At 43.3% G+C, this 7,397-nt stretch overlaps 1 long non-coding RNA gene across 1 annotated transcript; it reads right to left on the reverse strand.

Annotated features, from left to right (window-relative positions):
- Positions 1-3,461: 3,461 nt before the first annotated feature.
- On the reverse strand, positions 3,462-7,085 carry LOC108641116. The gene is made up of 3 exons (XR_001921768.2): positions 6,936-7,085; positions 6,595-6,721; positions 3,462-3,912 (listed from the first exon to the last, which is right to left on the reverse strand). It is a non-coding gene; the product is annotated as an uncharacterized LOC108641116 (long non-coding RNA).
- Between the last annotated feature and the right edge of the window lie 312 nt (positions 7,086-7,397).

The raw sequence follows: 7,397 nt of genomic DNA on the forward strand, positions 1-7,397 counted from the left end.
GGCTGCAGCAGTGTCAGGTGGAGAAGCTACAGGAGACATTCTAAGGTCATGGATGGGATAAAAACAGAAAGAAAGGATGCTGTGTCCCTGTCAGGTGCCAAAAATGGTTTCCTGACCAATACCAGTTTGATGGGGAGAAATAAAGAAACTCCCAGAGTGCTAAAAGGAAATACAAATAGTTCTGAATAAGCACAGAGGGAATAAAAAGGAAAAGTGAACTTGAGGCTCTGCTGTGGTCCAGGGCCAGCACCAGCTGTGTGTGTGTGAGGAGTGAGGAGGACTCCTGAAATACAGACTGATGGTTCTAAACACCTTCCAGGAGGCATTTGTAGGAATTTAAAGGTCTATGAATCTCAGGGAACTTGGACTTGGCATCTACTCATCAATGCCAGCCATAGCCCTGGAAGAGATTTGTCATCCTACCAATTAATTTAGCCCCCAGACTGCCAGTTAAATCTTTTGTTGTTGAGTGGCCATTCTTAAAAATGTAGCTATTCCTTTTCTTTTAGTCTTTTGCTACTTGGAGCAAATTTTGTATTTATTTAGAAAGTTCTCTATCAACCCCAGCCTTGCTTTACTTGTGTGCTTGGCTTTGGGATCTCACTTGCACAAACTCTAAGGCCAGATCCTGCTTAAGAGTAAAGGATAAGGTCATCACTGTATGCCTGATGTTTTAAGGTACTGGATTATATACCATGCTATCAAAAGGAAAAAATAGCTTTATTTTTATAGTAAGTTTATCAAATATTAAAATCAACTATTTAAATTCAGTTACAGTAACAAGAAGGTGAATTCTGGAACACAAAGTAGGGAGGGAAGTATTGTAAAGCAGACCTAGAAAATAGAAAAGATGGCAAGAGGAAGAGATTCATTTAGTTGAGTATTTTTCTGGCTAATAATTACATTTGAAAGGCCAAAGAACATGCACTCCTTATGGTGTCCATGATTGGAGAGGATATGAAAGTGTTTGGAATTTGACTTGATGAGTAATTTCTAAATGCAAATGTGTGGTGGTGGAAGCCTCAGATGAGAGCAGGGTCAGCTGGGCTGCACTAACTTCCCCCACTGTGGAGCACAGTCAAATTAGTTCCCATCAGTTGTGAACCCGGGTCACAGCTCATTTTACTGACAGAAATCCCTGTGGAAAGGCCCCAGATGTCAGCAACAGAAAGGGAGTAAGAAAACTGTTTGATTGAGTTATGGCAGAATTCAGGGACCTGGGCTTGTTGCTGCTGCCATGGGTGTTAAGAAAACACCCCAGAAGATTTAAAGGATGATTCTGCAAAGTCCATTCAGTTTTCCTGGGCTGGCAGTTAATTTTTTGCATCACTAGGAAATTTAAAAGCTGTATCTGCCATTACAGTAAAGACAAATAGCACAGGGAGGCTGAGCTCCTGCCAGGAGGGAAATAATGGACAGTGCTCTGAAGGACTCGATTATTTTAACTGGCCTTTGTTTGGAAGGCAGTCACTACCTAACCAGGATTTTATGAAAATACCTCCTGAGGAGGCATTAGGACTGTAGAGCTGTAGCACTCTGTATTTATCAACATCCTTTTGTTATTTTAAAAGATAACCCCAGGATGCCACTGTCCTCCCTCTCCCATGTGATGGTTGAGGAGTTCAGTGCAGGAGCAGCAGATAATCAGCACAGGAAATTCCTAAAGCACTGCTGAATAAAGCTGGACAAATGTTGCTTTGGTAATCGAGTGGACTTTTTAGGTTTACTACATTTTTTTTCATTATACCACAGAACCTTTCAAAATATTTTCTCTGAATCTGATCCCTTTCGTAAATCCATCAGTTTGTGATTTGTGCATTGCACTTTGTAGGCTTAGAACCTCTGGAAAATACACTGTTCTGTTCTAATCCTGAGCACTGAATTACTTAAGTTGCTAAATTAATAATAAAGGGTTTAAAGTTTGTTTCTGTAAAATACACATTACCTGATTATTGTTCTACCTGAAATGAGTTGACTATTTCATACGGATATGGGCATGAATGTGGAAATATTCAGTTATATTTATTTATATATGACTATATTTGTTTTTATAAGGTTATATTTATATATTATATTTTTTATACATACAGTTATATGGAAATATACAGTCAGATACTTTTATGGGCAGTAAAATCTGGTGGGACTGTTTCTGGTGGAGCAAAATATCTGTAGGACCTAAAAACTAATTTTGCACCTCTGCAAAATATTTGTAGCTCGGGAAGGAGGTGAGAATTCCCATCACTTCTAGTTGTTCACATTCCTATTTGTTTAGATCACATCTGTGCTCCCCTCTGTTCTCTGCAATAAAATGTGTATTTTTTATTTTTTTTTTTATAAATCTAAAATTACTGTGTGGTATCACCTGAACTGGCTCTGATCATACTTAGGCACTGATTTCACAGTGGAAGTGTGTTTTCTGAACTCTCTGGTGGCAGAGGTCAAATCCAGAGCATTGGCAGGATTGTCTGATGGCTTGGATGGACTTTCCAGTGCTGGAGTTGCAGTGACTTGTAGCTCAGCAATGAGCCCAGGAAACTTCTGCAGACATTTTCAGCTGTGGCTTAATGGTCATAACCACGTGCTAGAACAGAGGCACAAGTGTTAATTTTGCATTCATCTGACACTGTTGAAAATGGTTTATTATGTAATTAAGGATCAATAATTCCACACAGAAATAACTATCCCAGCACTGACACCCATGAGCCAGGGGAGCTCTCCCTGGTGCTCTGCTGGGCAGGAGGCTGGGTCAGAGAAGGGTTCATCTCATCTCAGCATCAGCTGAGTGCTGGGGGAGTCAGAAATTACCTCCCCTCTGCTGGGCTCCAAAGCTCTTCTCTCTTGTTCTCATTGATTGGGGCGAGGAGGGTTTGGGCATCGCTGCCTGCAGGGGAACAGGGGAAGGGAACACAGGCAGGGAGTTCCTGCACACTGGGGGGTTAAATGAGATTCACCTGGAAGCCCAACCTGCAATAATCAGAAAGGAACCCCTGAACTGTTCACTTGTAGCTGCTCTATGTGCTTGCATACTTGGAGACTGAAGGCAGCTGCTCCAATTTGCTTTTTGCTTTATCATTTTCCTCTATACCCAACTCTTTTACCACATGCAGAAAAAGGAAATCCCTGAAGTGCTTTTCCTAAAAGAAGGCCAGTCAGAACAGATCACAATTGTAGTGCAAATAGTGTTTATTTAATTTGATTTTCATGTACCCTTCATTGTCTACTGTCTTTTCCATTCTCATTTCCATCTGGAAGGCTGGGAAGGCAGCTGGCTTCCCAGCAGACACCAACTCCCCAATTAGGGAGCTGGCATGCAGCTCTGCTGCCCTGTTTGGGAGCCTGTCTGCCTTGCTGGCCCTCATGGCACACTTGCCCACTCAGTCCATTGGCACTGGGAGCCTGGCCCTGGGTCAGGAGTGGGAAGGGTTCCACTGGCTCTGGAACAGCAAGGACATTGTGTGTGAGCAGGCAGTGGAAAACACAGGGATTACAGGGATTTAAAGACAGTTTGCTGGGTTATCAGTGCTCTTCCCTTGCCCCTGAGGGAAATGTGTTGGGTGTTCCTTGGGGTGTCTCATCAGGGTGGCACAAGGATGTTCTGCTTGTGCTGCTGCCTGTAAATCAGAAACATGCTCCTGTTCCCCACAAACCCTCCTGTGGGATGTTTCATGGGCCTGTAACCTCTGAGCAGCTCTAATCTCTGAGGCTATTTTTAATCCTTCAGCTCTTCAGTTCACTTTGTCTCCTCTTCTCTTCTGCTTTAGGTTCACATAACTCAGAAATTCTGTGGGCTTCAGGTATTGCCAAAGATTTTTCTGATGTTCAAAGCCCCTTCAAAGCTTTCCTGCATTTTCTTTGCTATTCTGAGAACCAGCAGAGCATGATCCTTAGCTGCTTGTCCTGATGTTGGCTTGCCTACAGATTAGAGAATTATAGAGTCACTGTTCTAATTTAGGGGAGCTGGATGATTGGAAATCTAAATGAGGGAAAACAGAAGGCAAGCAATAAGCAATAAACTTATATAACATAGACACACCTGGAGTGTGAGTGTATTATATAACACAGTTTCTCTCAGGCCAAAAAATTTCACAGAAATTACTTGAAGAGAGATTATTTTAGAACTGATAATTGTGGTTCTTGCTGAAATTCCTGGGTCAGCAGTTTTATTTCTCTTTTCTAGTAGCCTTTCCTTTTCCCCTTCCACTTTCCTGTAGCATTGCAGAGCTGCCCAGCGCTCTGGCAAAGACACCACAATCAGTTTTTTGGGACCTGTCTTACAGGCTTACAGCCACATCCATCCCCCCAAAATACTGCACATAAATTGGGATCTCCAAGCTGCCACCAGCCATGATTTGTTATCAAACCAACTGAGATTCCACCAGTGCCCCAACAAGAGGATGCTCCACATTCCCTCACAGAGTGAGCATTTCCTGAGCCCTGGTAATGAATCAGGATGGACCCTTCCAGGCTAGTGTTATGAAAATTTAAGCTTTTTGGTTTTACCATATTTTTCACTGAGTTTTGTTTGTTTTTTTCAGAAGGTCTAAAGATAAAAGGTTCAGAAGGCAAAATTCAATTACATTTAGGAGCCTCATGCTTTTGTCTCTTAGTAAATCCAAACCCAAGTATAGATTTCACTTTTCCACCTTCACTTTCTGGATTCATACAACAGTTATCTAAAGAGGACACAACATTTTGTACACATCAGTTACTGACACAGGTTATTTTTATCTTTTGCTTTCTCCAGCAAACAAGCCTCGTTATCTTCCTTGTACAGAGAGCAGCTCCAGGCAGGGGAAAGGGCCACCCTGGAAAATTCAGCAGGTGCATTTCAGAGCTGCCCTAAAACCAGAGAGCACCTGAACTGTGCCTTTACTCACTCACCCCCATCCTTCAGCCTCTCCACTTCCCCACAACAGCAACATCTGGGGTGTTTGTGTTCTAGGGAAGGGGCAGTGGGAAAAGGGAAGATAATAGGCTGGTTCTAGAACCAAATTCTAATTAATCTGAACACAAAGATTGTTATGTCACCAAGCCCAGCTCCAACTTGGGCAGCGCATGGGGGTTTTCTGTTAGAGCACAGGTCCTCCTGTGAGCTGTTTAGTTTTCAGAACATCCCATGTGGTTCTTAGGTTTTGATTCTGCAGACATAATCTGCAGCTTAAGAAAACAAATATTTGATTTAATCATAGTGAATAAATCCAGAATCAATTTCTGTGGTTATTGCATCTCTTCTGGAAAGTGTAATAAAATCTAATAGATCAAGAAAAACTTACTCCAATTATCATACACTTGATGACAGTTTTTACCAACTCCTTTCTCTGCCCTTCCTGGAGCAGAGGTCACCAGCCACAGGCCAATATGTTTTAATAGTCTTGGCCAGAAGCTGCTTTTCTTCCCCTTCATGCTTGAGGAAGGGCTGGAGGTGCTTTGCCACCTCCTGCAGGCAGATCCTCTGTGTGTGGGGTTGGAATCCCAGCCTGGGGAAGGTTCTGGCTCTGCTGCATCCTCAGCCTTTGATATTGTCCCTGCCCAGCAAAGAGCACTCCAGGTGTTGCTTGACTTCAGGTTTTGCTCCAGGATTTTCTCACTGTCCTGTTGCTGTTTGAAGGCCTTGGCCGGGTTCCAGGCACTAATTACATTCTGTTGGGCTCATTTTCCTGCTGTTCCCCTGCAGATGTTGTTTGTCACTCCTCGCAGGAGTGCAGAGTGGAACTGCTCTGGAACTTCCAGAATTCCCACTGAACAGTTCTGGGGCACCAAACCCACCCCTGAACTGGGACTGTGCCTGTTTGACAAACTGAGACACACAGAGGAGCTTGAAAAACATTATTCACACTGCTGACAATGCCAGTGGATTAACTGGCACAAAAGTCTTTTTCTGATCCAGCACCAATATTATACATCAGAATTCACTTCAGTGATCACAGATATGAGATCTTAAAAATAGGACTTCTCCAATAGATACGACCAAGAGAGTTAGTGGAAGTGTTGTGGAATCCTGTAAAAAAAACCACCTATGTAAAAGCGGATTGGAAATTATTTTCTTGTTGTAATGATCATGTCTTGAAAATTTAGAAAGGTAGGAAATCTTCTAAGATTCTTTTTTCCCACTACACATAGTTTGCTTCCATCTCTTAAAGGTGTTCTTTAGTAATATCTTGCCAATGTTTAGTTCTAGTACAGGAGAAAAGTGCCCAGTACATGAACTGTGATGCTCTTTTGCTGTACCTTCTGCCAGAGCCAATATCTCAGAAGGAAATGGAGCCTTTAAAGGCTTTACAGAACCAGCCTTGTGGTTCTTAACTTATGTAAGTACTTGGGCAGACATTGTGATATAACTGCTGAGCCTCCCAAGGCATGGCTGTTCTGCTGAGATGATATTGCATTACATTGTGTCGTGGAATGTTTCTAAATAATAAAAGCAATATAATTTTCTGGCCTCCCCTTGGCTCTGGGGCTGCTCTGTGGGGTATTCATTAGCATGTGAGAGCAGAGCCTGGCTGCTGGCTCAGGCTCCTCTGCTCCACTGATTTAAACCAGATTGGATAGATCTGCAATTCAATGAAGAACTTGCATAAAATTAAATCCCTCTACCTTATTATTTTTCTCCTGCATCTCAAAGCCCTTGTGAGAAATGCTTTAATTAAAGAAGCATCACCACGGCTTCAGTTTCAGTCACATTGGTTCAAACTTCAGAACTGACATGATGCTCTTCCCTGCTCTGTGGAGAGAAAGCAATAAAGTGTTGAGAGGGAGACAAGGAGAAAATATTCCCTCCCTGTGTCAGAAATCAGATCTCGCAACAAGTTTTCCTTTGTACTTTTGCTCCTGAACATCCACTCCCCCCAGCCCAGTCCCTGTTATTGGGAACAGCTGCTTTGGGGGGTGGGATGAGGGGGATGTTTGCCCCTGTTGGGTCAGGACCTCTCACACACCTTTCTCTGCCATTTACACTGGAACTGCAGTGGTGCCCATTTTTGTTCTCTGTATCCTGAGAAAAATTCCTGGTTTGTGTGACTGCTCCAATTTAACTTTTGTTAAACAGATTTACCCCTCCCTGAGTCAGCACAGAACTCCTGCATCCCACAGTTCCCTCTCTGTGACACAGAGCACTGCTGAGTTCTGCCCTGGAACAGTCATCAGTGTTCTGACTGATCCTACAGAACCCACCAAAGCCAGAAGTTGGACTAAAATCAGCTGTTCAACCTTTAACTCGTGCCAGGATGGAGAGGGGATGCTCTGAAGTCAGGAGACCTTCAGAGCAGAGAGATCAGAGGGTTAAGGAGGGTCTCAGCCTCAGCCCCTGTTCCAGCCCAGCCCTTGGGCCTGTGCTGAGCCTGGTGCAGTGTCCTGTCCAACACCTTGGGCTGTCTGGGCGTGCCTGGCCATGGCTGAGA

This window comes from Manacus vitellinus, unplaced genomic scaffold, assembly GCF_001715985.3.
Source record: "Manacus vitellinus isolate BGI_N305 unplaced genomic scaffold, ASM171598v3 scaffold_51_pilon, whole genome shotgun sequence".
Classification (NCBI taxonomy): Eukaryota; Metazoa; Chordata; class Aves; order Passeriformes; family Pipridae; genus Manacus; species Manacus vitellinus.